This window comes from Gobio gobio (assembly GCF_949357685.1).
Source record: "Gobio gobio genome assembly, chromosome: 2".
NCBI lineage: Eukaryota > Metazoa > Chordata > Actinopteri > Cypriniformes > Gobionidae > Gobio > Gobio gobio.
In genome coordinates this window covers 65,627,219-65,643,742 of record NC_137098.1, presented here as the reverse complement: position 1 = coordinate 65,643,742, position 16,524 = coordinate 65,627,219, and positions in this window count along the sequence as shown.

Here is a 16,524-nt window from a genome sequence, read left to right as displayed (position 1 = left end):
GTGTGCTGTGGTGTCTGGCACCAAGATGTTAGCAGCAGACCCTATTAGTCCTGTAAGTTGTGAGGTGGGGCCTCCATGGATCGGACTTGTTTGTTCAGCACATCCCACAGATGCTTGATTTGGATTGAGATCTGAGGAATTTGGAGGCCAAGTCAACACCTCAAACCAAAACATTCCTGAACCATTTTTGCTTTGTGGCGGCACATTATCTGCTGAAAGAGCCACAGCCACCCGGGAATACCGTTTCCATGAAAGGGTGTACATGGTCTCAACAATGCTTAGGTAGGTGGAACGTGTCAAAGTAACACCCACATGGATGGCAGGACCCAAGGTTTCCCAGCAGAACATTGCCCAAAGCATCACTGCCTCCGCCGCCACGCCTTTTTCCCATAGTGCACCTGGTGCCATGTGTTCCCCAGGTAAGCGACGCACACACACCCGGCCATCCATGTGATGTAAAAGAAAACGTGATTCATCAGACCAGGCCCTTTTTCCATTGCTCCGTGGTCCAGTTCTGATGCTCACGTGCCACTGTTGGTGCTTTCGGCGGTGGACAGGGGTCAGCATGGGCACCCTGACAGGACTGCGGCTATGCCGCCCCATTCGCAACAAACTGCGATGCACTGTGAATTTTGACATCTTTATATCAGAACCAGCACTAATATCTTTAGCAATCTGAGCTCTAGTCGCTCGTCTGTTTGATTTGACTGCACAGGCCAGCCTTCGCTCCACATGTGCATCAATGAGCCTTAGCCGCCCATGACCCTGTGGCCGGTTCTCCACTGTTCCTTCCTTGGAGCACTTTTGATAGAGACTGACCATTGCAGACCGGGAACACCCCACAAGAGCTGCAGTTTTGGAGATGCTCTGACCCAGCCGTCTATCCATCACAATTTGGCCCTTGTCAAACTCGCTCAAATCCTTACACTTGCCGAAATCACCTGATCGGTATATAACACTTACAGAAAGAAGTGTAACATTCAAATTTAAGCACAATGATCACTATGTGACCCCGCACTTTTATGAAAAATGATTAGAGTTCTATTATGTAAAGATGCATTTCATCTCACTTTCCAACCTTCCAATCAATTTCATTGAATGAAATAATTTCAAACAGGACCACTCTAGCAATAAAATACAAACTTTGTTGTCGAAACACAATTGACTTTGGTGGTTTGGCTCCTTATAGGGTCCTGTTGTAGTAACTCGAGTATAGCTGGGCTTTGACACCCCAACAATGACTCATACAACGACTGTTCAAAATATACTACGCAATGGGTCACCGATTAACTGAAGATTACAATATGAGGGAAGATGCAATCAATGGGGAGATTGATTTAAGTGATGTTCGATGACTTCTTGGAAGGCTTGTCATGATACAGCAATCTGAAACAGAGAGAAAACAACAACTACAACAAAGAACAGCAACTGCACAGAACATGTGAGGAGGGTTGGTTGCACGTTTGGCTAAGCTGAAGGGGAAGTAATAGTGCCACGTATATATTTTCACATCATGGTTGGTGGAGAAGGTGGAACCACTGATGGGCACAACTGTCTGAATTACACGAATGCCTCCTACATCTCATCCAACACAATGTCAAATAGTTTGGTCATGATAGCGAAGAATTGAAGGGAACTTGGGGCCTGAGAGGTTTGAAGTATCATACATTCCAAGACATTTTTTTTTAATTCTGGAGTAATAAATGAGTTGCCTTAAGACTTGGGAATTGGGATCTCCATGGAAGATGCTACAACTGCTGCCACTTCCAGTGCTCTGAGTAAGCCACCTGTGGCTTGTGGAGATGGAGCCGATGGATCCCAGGGTTCAGATGGAGAGCTAATGGAGCAGAGTGACGTCGCTGGCATCGGAGGCCTAGGGGACATCGCAGCGAGGGACAAGGGAACTCTGTTGAGTCGAAAGGCCGAGGGGGTCTGGTGGAGCTGAAGATGGGAGGAGCCAGGGTGACGGGCCGAGACGGAGCAAGCCGATCAGGGGCCAGAGGCGAAGCCACAGGATCCACTCGCTGAGACGCTGATGGAGGTTGCTTGACCTGAGGCTCAACATCACGGCCTGGCAAATCTGGAGATGGTGAAGGGCTGCAAACCTCCAGCAGAGGCATGGCTGGAGGACTGGCTGAGAAGGTAGGTGATGGAGAATGATGGAGAAGGGTCAAAGGTAATGTATAGTCTCTGTGCTGTTTAGAAACAGTGATGAGGGTTCAGAGGAAACTGCTAAATCACAGTCCAAACAGTCTATTTTGCTATAATAAATAAAGCGATTGATTATAATTTATTTCAATTGGCACCATCATGGAGTTTGATAACAGCTAATTTGATCCAAATCAACAAAGTTAGCACTAATTGATCTTCAAAGCAAGCCACACTAAAGTTATCAAAGTCTTTTTTATTTATTTATAGAAACTCTGCAGTTTAACCACACAATCTAATGCTGAACTGTAAATATGCTGTATTTCAGCAAGGTTTTGGTCTATTGAAATATCAGAGTTGCTTTGGTTTGGTGTCTGAATGTAGTCAGATTGATGTGATGATGATTCATTCTCACACTCACCTGAAACCGTCAGTGTAACTTCATCACTGGTGTGTGTGTGTCGTGATCCTCGCGTCTCTCTTCCGCTACAGCTGTAATGACCTGTGTGAGATTCACTAACAGAACTTATTTGATGTTTAACTGACAGCACAAGATAATGCGTTGATGGATGACATTATTATATTATTATTTAGATTCAGATTGCTCTCTAAAAACAGTATATACCTCTCACTGTTAGCGTGACTCCTGGACCTGGTGTTGCTAGGTTTTGTATACCACACAGGTACTCTCCTCCATCAGAGACTCTCACATCACTCAGTGTGTTCGTTTCATCACCTGTTTTTATTATCTTGGACTCTTTGTACCAGGTAATCCTCTGTCCAGTTGAGCGTCTCGCGTCACAGCTCAGAGTAACTGTGTCTCCAGTGAACACTGAACTCTTGGGCTTCACAGTTACTCTGAGTTTGTCTGTAAATATTTCATGATCTTGAGTTAATATACAGTCATCATCTATCACTGCTTACGATTTCATATTAATTATACTTAATATCCTTTTTATATTATTTCCTCTGTTACTGTGAGTAACGTGCCACTTCATGACCAAAATATGCCACTTCATGTTCACCAAACACAAGAGGTTCATGTGAACTTTAAACTCTCAGAATGAAAGTGCATGAGGACAAATCCAGTGCCTCAAAGAATCAAATGATCCCTTTTTTATAAATTGATCTTAAAGTATAAGAAAAAATACCTTTTGTAAAACCATTTTTACAAAAAATAAACATTAATCAACAGGCAACATACATTTTTTTCAAATTACTTTGGTGGTTTTGAGCTATTATTGTGGCTGTATTAATGGACAGATTGGATTATGCATTCAATTGTTGTTAAGTAACATTTATGCTACAGTTAACAAAGAAATGCATACATTTGCGTTTTAGGGTGTAATACCAGTCATCTTAAAAAAAAAGAAACATCTGTGATACTAAAATCATACTAAAAATCATACACTATATTGCCAAAAGTTTTGAGACGTCTACTTTTACATGCACATTAACTTAATCTGTAGGGTTTAATATGGAGTTGTCCCACCCTTTGCAGCTCTAACAGCTTCAACTCTTCTGGGAAGGCTTTACACAGCTTTAGGAGTGTGTCTATGGCAGTTTTTGACCATTCTTCTAGAAGTGCATTTGTGAGGTCAGGCACTGATGTTGGACGAGAAGGCCTGGCTCTGTCTCCGCTCTAATTCATCCCAAAGCTGTTCTATCGGTTTGAGGTCAGGACTCTGTGCAGGCCAGTCAAGTTCCTCCACACCAAACTCACTCATCCGTGTCTTTATGGACTGATGCTTTGTGCACTGGAGCGCAGTCATGATGGGACAGGAAGGAGCCGTCCCCAAACTGTTCCCACAAAGTTGGGTGCATGAAATTGTCCAAAATGTCTTGGTATGCTGAAGCATTAAGAGTTCCTTTCACTGGAACTAAGGGGCCAATCCCAACCCCAGAAAAACAACCCCAGACCATAATCCTCCCTCCACCATACTTTACACTTGGCACAATGCAGTCAGGCAAGTCCCGTTCTCCTGGCAACCGCCAAACCCAGACTCGTCCATCAGATTGCCAGACAGAGAAACGTGATTGGTCACTCCAGAGAACATGTCTCCACTGCACTAGAGTCCAGTGGCGGCGTGCTTTACCCCACTGCATCCCACGCTTTGCATTGCACTTGGTGATTTAAGGCTTGAAAGAGCAGCTCGGCCATGGAAACCCATTCCATGAAGCTCTACACACTGTTCTTGAGCTCATCTGAAGGCCACAAGGAGTTTGGAGGTCTGGAGCTGTTGACTCTTGAGTTCTGCGCACTGTGACCCTGAGCATGCGCTGACCCCGCTCTGTGATTTGAAGTGGCCTATAACTTCGTGGCTGAGTTGCTGTTGTTCCCAATTGCTTCCACTTTGTTATAACACCACTAACAGTTGAGCGTGGAATATTTAGTAGTGAGGAAATTTCACAAATGGACTTATTGCACAGGAGGCAACCGATCACGGTCCCACGCTTGAGTTCTCTGAGCTCCTGAGAGCCACACATTCTAACACAAATATTTGTAGAAGCGTCTGCATGCCTAGTGCTTGATTTATACACCTGTGGCCATGAAGTGATTGAAACACCTGAATTCAGTGATTTGAAGGGGTGTCCCAATACTTTTGGTAATATAGTGTATCTTTTAAATGGTAAATGGACTGCATTTATATAGCGCTTTTAACAGACCAATGGCCATCCAAAGTGCTTTACACATTGCCTCACATTCACCCATTCACACACCGACGGCGGTGTCAGCCATGCAAGGCACCATCCAGCTCGTCGGGAGCAGCTGGGGTTAGGTGTCTTGCTCATGGACACCTCGACACTTGGTCAGGTGGAACCGGGGATCGAACCACCAACCTTCCGGTTTGTAGACAACCTACATGAACCACTGAACCACTGCCGCCCCAATACTTTAATTGAGGGCTTGATCTGATGTGTAATTTAACAACAATTTTTAGGGAATAGAAAGGAAATTGACGGCACTGTTTATTGAAAATGGTTTAGATTCATCTGATCTGAGTCAAACCTAAACTTTAACTTTCCTTTGGATAACAATAATCCAACTCAAAGCAAACACTTTAATATACAATCTGAGCAAGATCCTGATGTCAGTGATGATCACTCACCAAACACAGTCAAAGTCACTGCATCGCTCCAGTCAGAGCAGAATTGACTGCAGCAAAAACACCTTCATATCCGTAGATGGCCTGCAATGATCTTGAACTCCTTCTCAGTATAGTAGTCACCACCACACTGCCATCTGTATGTCCATCCTTCCCCCTGTATGTCACATCTGAGAGTGAGAGTCCCTCCTCTGAATATCTGTGATGGTTCAGGCTGAACAGTCAGAACAGCTTTAGGTCTCTCTGTAATTGAAGAAACAGAGGTTATGATATTGAGGCCAATGTAAGTGAATAGTCACAAATGAAGATAAGGCCACTTTTGACCATTACCTGAAATACCATTAGAGCAAGATTCTGATGTCAGTCAGTGATGATCACTCACCTGACACATTCAAAGTCACTTCATCACTCCAGTCAGAGCAGACTGATCCTCTGCAGCTTTGACACCTGCACATTTGTGTGTGCTTTGCAGTGATCTCGAATGTGCTCCTATAAGAGGTGTACTGTCCTTCATCTTCACACTGCCTTGTGTATGTCCATCCTTCCTCCTGAACGTCACATGTGAGAGTGACAGTCTCTCCTCTGATTATCTGTGATGGTTCAGGCTTTACAGTCGGAACAGCTTTAGGTTTCTCTGGAAGAATTGAACAAACAGAATTATGGTTAAACATCTAACAAAGTCAAATTACAACCCCAAATCAGAAAAAGTTGGGACAGTATGGAAAACACACACACACAAAAAAAAGAGAAGTGATTTCTAAATTTACTTTGACTTGTATTTCACTGCAGACAATATGAACACAAAATATTTCATGTTTTGTCTGGTCAACTTCATGTCATTTGTAAATATGCATCCTTTCCTGTCATTCAGACCTGCAAAACATTTCAAAAAAAGTTGGGACAGGAGCAATTTAGGGCTAGTAATGAGGTAAAATGGTTAAATAATGATGTGATTTGAAACAGGTGATGTCAACAGGTGATTGTAATTATGATTTGGTACAAAAGCAGCATCCAAGAAAGGTCTAATCCTTTAGGAGCATAGCTGGGCCGAGGATCGCCAGTTTGCCCACAAATACGTGAGAAAATTATTGAAATGTTTAAAAACAATGTTCCTCAAAGAAAGATAGGAAGAGATTTGGATATTTCACATTCAACAGTGCATAACATGATTAAAAGATTCAAGGAATCTGGAGAAATTTCAGTGCGTAAAGGACAAGGGCGCAAGCCTAAGCTGAACAACCGTGATCTCCGATCCCTCAGGCGGCACTGCATCAAGAATCGTCATTCATCTATAAGCGATATCACCACATGGGCTCAGGACTACTTTGGCAAACCTTTGTCAAGTACCACAATACGTAGTTACATCCACAAATGCCAGTTAAAACTGTACTGTGCCAAAAGGAAGCCCTATGTTAACAGTGTCCAGAAGCGCCGTCGACTTCTCTGGGCTCGGAGGCATCTGGGATGGACCATCACACAGTGGAAACGTGTACTGTGGTCAGATGAATCAGTATTTCAGGTATTTTTTGGGAGGAATGGACGCCGTGTGCTCTGGACCAAAGAAGAAAAGGATCATCCAGACTATTACCAGCAACAAGTCCAAAAGCCAGGGTCTGTCATGGTATGGGGTTGTGTCGGTGCCCTTGGCAAAGGTAACTTGCACTTCTGTGAAGGCACCATTAATGCTGAAAAGTACATAGAGATTTTGGAGCATAATATGCTGCCTTCAAGAAGACATCTTTTCCAGGGACGTCCATGCATATTTCAACAAGACAATGCAAAACCACATTCTGCACACATTGCAAAGTCCTGGCTGCGGAGGAAGAGGGTACGGGTACTTGACTGGCCTGCCTGCAGTCCCGACCTGTCTCCAATAGAGAACGTGTGGCGCATTTTGAAGCGCAAAATGCGACAACGAAGACCCCGTACTGTTGCCCACCTTAAGACTTGTTTGCAGGAAGAATGGGACAAAATTACACCTGAAACACTTCATCACTTGGTGTCTTCAGTCCCTAAACGTCTTTTAAGTGTTGTGAAAAGGAATGGCAACATTACAAAGTGGTAAATGCTTTACTGTTCCAACTTTTTTTGAAATGTGTTGCAGGTCTGAATGACAGGAAAGGATGCATATTTACAAATTACATGAAGTTGACCAGACAAAACATGAAATATTTTGTGTTCATATTGTCTGCAATGAAATACAAGTCAAAGTAAATTTAGAAATCACTTTTTTTTTTTAATTTATTTGCGTTTTCCATAATGTCCCAACTTTTTCTGATTTGGGGTTGTAAGTGAATACACTTAACCTGTCTTAAACCCTGCAAAAGAAGATATTTTGAAGAAAGATTCCCATTGGCTTTCAATGCATGGACAACAACAACAACAACAACAACAAAATCTTCTTTTGTGCTTTATGCTTTAAGTCGTACAGGTTTGGAACAGCCTTTGGTCTCTCTACAATGTCACATAAAACAGATGTACACTGTAAAAAATAAATCGTAAAATAATGGAAAAAGACATTTACAGACATTTTCATTAGCTCTAACATAGAACACAATAAATACAGGTAAAACACCTGTAAAAAAATATATACAGAAAAATCTGTTAAATTAATATAGTACATTGTGCCCTATTTTTACAGATTTTTTTTTAGAGTGTAGTTTAAACATGAATAATATCAGATATTTGTGATTTGTGTCAGACAGCTCATCTGTGCATAAACAAACTCACACTGTACTCAACACACTGCTAAACACTTCCTCTTTCTGTTACACAATGTAATGTGTGTGAAGATTTCAAAGAAATATATAAATCACCTTGAGTTTGTCCAGGCTGGATGTGTGAAATCAGCACTGCAAATCAAAAGAGACAAATCACAAAATGATTGATTTATCTGTTGTTATAGAACAGGACTATGAATATATTTCAAAACATTGGTTAGAAATTCAACATTAATTTTCATACATAAATGTATAGTTTAAATCAGCATTTTAATAGTTTATGTTTACATTTACTCATTTAGCAGACACTTTCATCCAAAGCAACTGACAAATGAAGAGAGCAATAGAAGCAATCAGAATAACATTTAAAAAAAATATTATACTGTAGTAGTAAGTGTTAGTATTTATCGTTAAAGTTGCGTCTTCAGCCATTTCTTGAAAAAGTTAAGTCATTCCTCCTGGAACAGTCCATCTACCTTATAATCAATCGATAGACAGTCCAGGTATATTTTTAAATGTTACTGTAAGGCAAGTAACAAATTATTATTATTTATTTATAAAAACACTGATCTTGTGTATATGTTGAGATCTCTGTTGTGGCGTTGAGCAGTACTGGAGAATCAAAAGACACCTGCTGCATTCTCACATCTTCATTCTAGAGAAAATACAATATTGATTTACAATATCAGTCACTCCAGAAAAATGCTTAATTCTTCTGCTGATTATATACAATTATTATTTTTTTGGACACCAATTCAAGTTCCTTTCAGACAAACACAGATTGTGTTGTTGGGTTAGTATGTGGTTCTTACAACAGAATAATGCTTTAGAAAAACTACATTAGGGTCAATGAATCCCTTTAAAAATAATTTGATAAATTCATGACATGCATCGCTTTTTTCTTCTTCTATAAAACCCATTTCATTTGAATTCACTAGTAGACTACATCCAAATAAATACATATTATTTATGTGGTTCAAGTGTGGGTAAGTTGGTACACTTTCCATGTCAGGTGGTACAACCAATGTAAAACTAGGAAAATTTTATTTTATCGTACACTTCTATCACATTTAAAATTTCTAGGCCTATGTATGAACTTACATCATTCTTTATTCCATTATCTCAACTCTGCCCATTTCTATTATATCAAATCAACTCAACTCTATATATTCTTCCAGATCTATAGTAGAAGTCAATAAGTGGAGAGATGAAGTGAAGAAAACATCTATTAATTCCTGAGAATATTTAGCTGATGCTGTCATGACAGAACTAAAACCAAAGTGTAAAGATGCTTCAAATGGGAAGTTGCATCATTGTGGCCATTAAAGTCACTGGTCAGAGTTTGCATAAACTGCAAAGCCGTCTCACAATATCATCTAATACACGGTTATTTTACTACTAAACTCTTCAACAACTCCAGGAGTTTCCAGAACAACAAAACCTGACATCAAATCAACATCTAAGTTCCACATCACAAGTAAAGACTAAATGTAGATAGTGAAGATCAACTGAAGAAAACAAAGACAACTTTACAGAACATGACAGTATGTTCAATTCACACATATGAACGATAACATACACAAACTGAACGACAGAAGAATTACAGTAATGATCAATACACTGATCTCATTCAGCACATCAAGTGTTTTTCACTTTCACACACAGATATCAGGAGCTAAAGACGGATTTAATACTAACATTATTAGCAGCACAAATGAAAAACTGACAGAATACTTAAAAAGGTCAAATACAGATGAACACTGATTCACTACATCATTATACAAAATGCAAAAATTAAGCATAAAAGAGAAAATAATACTCACAGAGCATTAGAGGAAGTGAACTGAGCTCCATACTGATCGATTAATGACACACTGTCAATCACAGTCTGTCTTATAGACTCAACACTTCCTGTACAATCACACAGAGAAGAGACACACTTTCCCCAGGCCAGAATTATGGTTGAGTTTGGTGGACATGAATGTGATGAGACTGAATAGGGCTGACACACTGTGCACATACTTACCAGCTTTAGATGAACCATTGGATCCACTGTGAACACAGACAACCAGTGCTGAATAAGATGTTACTGCCCAGTCTGCCAACCTCAACATATCATTACCAGTGGCCTGAAACTCACCAGCAGCACAAAAATATCATGTTTGGAGCATGATCATGAAAAGGTCACGCCGAACAGGGGCGGAAGTACTGCTCCATTGTTTAAAAGTGTGGAGAAGGAGGATTGTGAAAGTTTTATTGTATGTTGAATTACATATTTATTATTTAATTTATCATTGTTTTACCTGTTTTCTTAAAAAAAAGCATTTGTATTAGTCTTCGAACGTTCGCTTTGTAAACAATGGGGTGGTACTTCCGCCCACGTTTGGCGTGACCTTTTCAACGTACGTTAGAGACGATCAATTGGGGTTAAAAAGTATATACATTTGAATTTATTTTTTAGAAAATGACCGATCGTTTCGCTAGATAAGACCCTATTCCTCAGCTGGGATCGCCCATATCATTTGAAGCACTTCATAGCCCTTTGAAACTGCATTGATGTGGACGTTCAACATTTCGGTTACAATTGAAGTCCATTTTGTGGAGAAAAATCCTGAAATGTTTTCCTCAAAATTTTTTATTTCTTTTCCACTGAAGAAAGAAAGACATGCACATTGGGCTGAGTAAATTATCAGGAAATTTGGGGGGTAAAATGTGTTAATTTGGCAGGGCTGCCTGCAAAAATTCGCATTCCTGGGTCTGTATATCACATAATTGGGGTCGCTTCAACACGCAGACTTGGCAACACAGTGCAGTTGAGTTCTGTTGACATTTGACAACTAACGTTATGAGTCGCTTCGTTGCTCTGATTGGTTGTAGGTCTATCCAATTGAGGTCTTTCCTAGTTCGGTTGAAACACGCCCCATAATCACAGCCCAACGGAGCAATATCAGACTCAAATTCTGACTAGAATTGAGTATGACGACGTCAGGCTAGCAAAACGCACAAGATATAGCAGAGTACCTTCAATGCCCTTAGATGGCGATATCGCTTCTTTATAGCAGAGACAAACTGCTGCAGAAGAAGTTAGGTGCCATGCAAAATGTATCGTGTAACTGCATTACTCAACATAAATGTATTGGAGTAAAAAGTACATTTACTTGTTCAGAAATGTAGTCAAGTAGAGAGTAAAAGTTACTAATATATTGGATTCTGTGGATTCTTTGGATAAAAGTGTCTGCCAAATGCATAAATGTAAATGTATTTGATACTCAGTACAACTACAAAGTAGCCAAAAATATACTTAAGTACAGTAACTAATTACATTTTTCAGATACTTTACACCACTGGTTGTAACAAATCTTTAAAAAGTGTTACAAGTACAACAATCCCCTTATATACAGTTAGACATTTGCAGCCTAGCCAGTGGAGAAGAACGACAGATAGACGTGTGCCTGTCAGTGTTTTGAGGAACTGATGAGGTTTTCAAAGAAAGGGCAGGACAGTCAGATGGGTTGTGGCAATAATGTTGAAAGCCAGTGGTGAGGATTCTGAGAACTAAGACAATGCAAACTTTTATGTCGTCTATATGGAGCCATTTGGTAACTCAAAGCCAAAGGAAGTGTGGGTAAAATGAGCCCCGTGCAGTTTCCGGCCCCACAAAGCCTGCATTCCAGAGTTAGAAACGTCTCGGTTACGTATGGTAACCCTCGTTCCCTGAGGGAGGGAACGGAGACATACGTCGGTATTACCGACGAATTGGGATCACTTTAGAGAGCCCCTATCAGCTTCGAGATTTAGAGAACAGGCCAATGGGCCATTGGCGTGCGAGATTTGCATCTCGCGCTCCGCCCCGCGCCGCAGGTATAAACAGGAAGCGAGAGCATCGCACTGACGTTTTTCACTGAGGAGCCGAACTAGTGACTCGGCCATGCAGTGATGGTAAGGAACTGTGGCGACGGGACGTACGTCTCCGTTCCCTCCTTCAGGGAACGAGGGTTACCATACGTAACCGAGACGTTCCCTTTCAGTCAGTCACTACGACGTACGTCGGTATTACCGACGAATTAGGATCCCTATGGAAAACGCCACAGTTACTACCACTTCCAGCGCCCAGCGAGAGCCCCTCAGACCCCGATCTGATGCGGGCGGGGAGATTCACGCAGGGAGAGTCACACTGCTGTTCCGCAAGACCCATTCAGCAGGCTTATTGGACAACGCTGGGAAAGCGTGCCCGAAGGACGCTGCGGGAGCCACATCATGCCCGGAGGGAGTTACCATGTGGAGAGAACACGTATGGGCTGGCCGTGGGCAGCACAACATACAGAAGTCCCAGAGGTGGCCCCGGCCTATACAGGCGGGGGACGACACCGAACTGAGACGGCAGAGGAACTCTGCCAAGGGAAAGACACAAGCTCGCCGTAGGGAGCTGTACCGTGGAGAATACACGTATGGGACCGCCGTAGGGGTCACGACATACGGACCCCAGTCCGACACAAGTTCCACCAATGCATACAAGTGCCAGACCTGGCGTCGGACGCTCCACCACACCCGACTGCGGAAGGGTGCGGAGGACTCAACAGGGTTCGCCAATCCTGGGGAACTCGACTGGAGAAAATAAGCGCACGTATCCGTTCCATGGGGAAGGGAATGGCGCAGCAAGCCGACACTTAGAACGGGCACTTCAGTGAAGCTGACTATGGGAAGCGAGCACACGAGAAACCACCGGTTCTACACGTAGGCTATAAAACCTAGCGAACGTGTTAGGTGTCGCCCAGCCCGCAGCTCTACAATATCTGTCAGCGAGGCGCCACGAGCCGGCGCCCAGGAAGAAGCATCACCCCTAGTGGAGTGGGCTCTTAACCCGAGCGGGCGGGGCACGTCTTGGGCTTCATAAGCCAAGACGATGGCATCCACTATCCAGTGGGCCATCCTCAGCTTGGAGACAGCCTTTCCCTTCTGCTGTCCTCCGTAACAGACGAAGAGCTGCTCTGAGGTCCTAAGCTTTGCGTTCTGTCAACATAGACGCGCAGGGCGAGAACTGGACAGAGAAAAGCCAGGCCTGGGTCTGCCTCCTCCGAAGGCAGCGCTTGCAGGCTCACCACTTGGTCCCGGAAGGGAGTAGTGGGAACCTTGGCACATATCCAGGCCGGGGTCTCAGGGTTACCTGAGAGTCACCTGGCCCGAATCCCAGGCACGATTCGTCGACCGAAAATGCCTGCAGGTCCCCTACCCTCTTAACTGAGGCCAATGCAATCAGGAGTAATGTCTTTAGAGACAAGATCTTAAGCTCCGCTGACTGTAAAGGTTCAAAGGGCGCCCTCTGAAGTGCGGTCAGCACCAGAGTCAAGTCCCAAGAGGGTATAAAGGGAGGACGAGGCGGATTTAATCTCCTCGCCCCCCCAGGAACCTGACGATCAGATCGTGCTTGCCTAAGGACTCACCATTAACCAGGTCATGATTGCGGCTATAGCGGCAACATACACCTTGAGGGTGGAGGGAGACAGCTTTCGTTCCAACCCGTCTTGAAGAAAAGAAAGAGAGCACAGATCTGACCGAACACTTCCGGGGGTCTTCTCGGTGAGAAGAGCACCAGTCGACGAACAGGTTCCACTTCAACGCATATAGCCGTCTCGTAGAGGGGGCTCTGGCGGAAGTGATGGTGTCAACTACCGCTTGCGGTAGGTCACCTAGAACCTCCGCATCCCGTCCAGGGACCAGACATGGAGTTTCCAGAGGTCCGGACGCGGGTGCCACGTCTCTGAGTCAGGAGGTCCTTCCTCAGAGGAATGGGCCAAGGAGGTGCTGTCGCGAGGAGCACTAGTTCCGGGAACTAAGTCCTGTTGGGCCAGTACGGAGCTACCAAGAGGAGCTGCTCCTCGTCCTCCCTGACCTTGCACTGTGTCTGTGCAAGAAGGCTCACTGGGGGGGGGGACGCATATTTGCGTAGGCCCTGGGGCCAGCTGTGTGCCAGGGCATCCGTGCCGAGGGTTCACCCGGTCAGGGAATAGTACCACTGGCAGTGGGTCGTGTCGGCAAACAGATCAATCTGTGCGGCCCCAAGCAACTCCAAATCAGCTGGACCACCTGGGGGTGGACCACCTGGTCTCCACTCCCCGGGCAGCACGGGCAACCGTGACAGCTCGTCGGCCGCACGATTGAGCGGGCCCAGAATGTGGATGGCACGAAGGGACCTCAGATACTTCGGACTCCACAGAAGGAGATGGTGGGCGAGTTGGGACATGCGGCGGGAGCGTAGACCACCCTGTTTGATGATGTACGCAACGGCCGCAGTGCTGTCCGTCCGGATCAGAACGTGCTTGTCTTTGAGCGACCCTTTGAGGTGGCTGAGATCAAGACGAACTGCCAGCAACTCCAGGCAATTGATATGCCATTGCAGTTGGGGCCCCGTCCACAGACCCGATACTGCAAGCCCGTTGTACGTGGCCCCCCAGCCCATGGATGAGGCATCCGTGGAGACAACAGAATGCCTGGACACTTGTTCTAGAGGCACTCCTGCCCGTAGAAATGAAGGGTCCGACCACGGGCTGAAGGTTTGGCGGCATCTCGGCGTCACCTGGACACGGAGGGACCCGCTGTGCCACGCCCATCTCGGGACTCGGTCGTGTAGCCAGTGTTGAAGCGGTCTCATATGGAGCAGCCCTAGCGGCGTTACTGCGGCTGCTGCTGCCATATGCCCCAGGAGCCTCTGAAATTGTTTCAGTGGAACCGCTGTACTGCGTTTGAACGTATTCAAGCAGCTCAACACCGACTGGACGCGCACCTCGGTGAGGCGCGCTGTCATGGCGACCGAGTCGATCTCCATCCCGAGAAAAGAGATCCTCTGTACGGGACAGAGTTTGCTCTTCCCCCAGTTGACCCGAAGACCCAACCGGCTGAGATGCCGAAGCACCATGTCCCTGTGTTCGCACAACTGCTCCCGCGACTGGGCAAGAATCAGCCAGTCGACGAGATAGTTGAGACGAACACCACGCTCTCTCATGGGAGCAATGGCCGCCTCCGCGACTTTCGTGAAGTCACGGGGCGACAGGGAGAGCCCGAAGGGCAGGACTTTGTACTGACATGCCCGTCCGTCAAAAGCAAAGCGTAGAAACGGTCTGTGTCGAGGGAGAATCGAGACATGAAAGTACGCGTCCTTCAGGTCGATCGCTGCAAACCAATCTCGGGGACGGACGCACCTGAAGATGCGTTTCTGCGTTAACATTCTGAACGGCATCCTGTGGAGGGAACGGTTCAAGTAAGGCAGGTCCAAGATTGGCCGTAACCCGCCTCCTTTCTTGGGTACAATGAAGTAAGGGCTGTAGAACCCGGACTTCATATCGGCTGGAGGGACCGGCTTTATCGCGTCCTTCGCCAGTAGGACAGTGATCTCCGCCCGAAGCACGGGGGCCTCCACCCACGCAATAGACGTGAAATGAACGCCCCCGAACTTGGGCGGACGCCGGGCGAACTGAATCACAAGCCGAGTCTGATGGTACAGATGACCCAGCGAGACGGGCTGGGGAGCGCTAGCCAGGCCCCCAGAGACCAAACAAGCGGGGTCATCGGTACCACAGACGTACCTGCAGCAGGGCAGCGAGGCGGAATGCAGGGACCCCAGGACGACATGGGAGTGGTCCGTGTAGGGGTCTGGGTCTGACACACGACCTGCATCCGCTGAGGGGGTGTGCGAGTGTGGGAAGGCCGCTTGAGTGCGTTCCCACAGCCGGCACCCCCTGCTGGCGATTTTGAGAGGCACCAGAGGCTGACAAGGCATGGGAGCGTTGTACACTGCCCAGTGCGCTCTCCAAATGAAGGAGGGGCTGAGCGTGGCAAGGCTTTGTGGCGTTGCACACGGTCTGCCTCACCTCCTTCCTCAGCGGGGAACAAGAGCGGCGAGGCATAGCGTCGCGCACTGTCGTCCACACACCGCTGAGAAGAGGGGAATGAGAGTGGCGAGGCTTGTAGCGTCACACACAGCCATTCTCGCCCTCTTGTGGGGAGGGGAATGAGGGCGGCGAGGCTTGTAGTGTCACACGCTGCCATTCCTGAACTCCCGAGACCCAGAGATATTGGAACTGTTCTTCTTATTTTTTTTTTTTTTTTTTTTATATTTATATATATTTTTGGGTACCACTGGCTGTTTTTAACCCCAGTGGCGGAACAGAATTACTAATGGTTTTCACCCGGCCCTCCTCCGGGGGAAGAACAGTTCTGAACCAAATCCGGGTCAATGGTGTTTCTGGACATCGTCTACCCAAGGGCCAGCGCTGTGCGCAGCTCAACCTTGGCTGAGAACTACCCTCGTGCCCTAAGCAGGGCGGAGGTGGCCTGCCAGTGGCACTGCCACCCCACCGATGAGGGTAGTGAGAGAGAGGAAAACTTTATACAGATTATGGCCCTATTGGTGTTCCATATTTTGGCACCAATAGTTCCACAATGCAAAAGCCTTCCAACGCACATCCGGGAAAGGCAAGGGGCAGGCAAGGCGATTTATGCGTTGCACTATGCCTCAGCCACCCGGGAAAGCATGGCTGTCGAGTATGAATCGG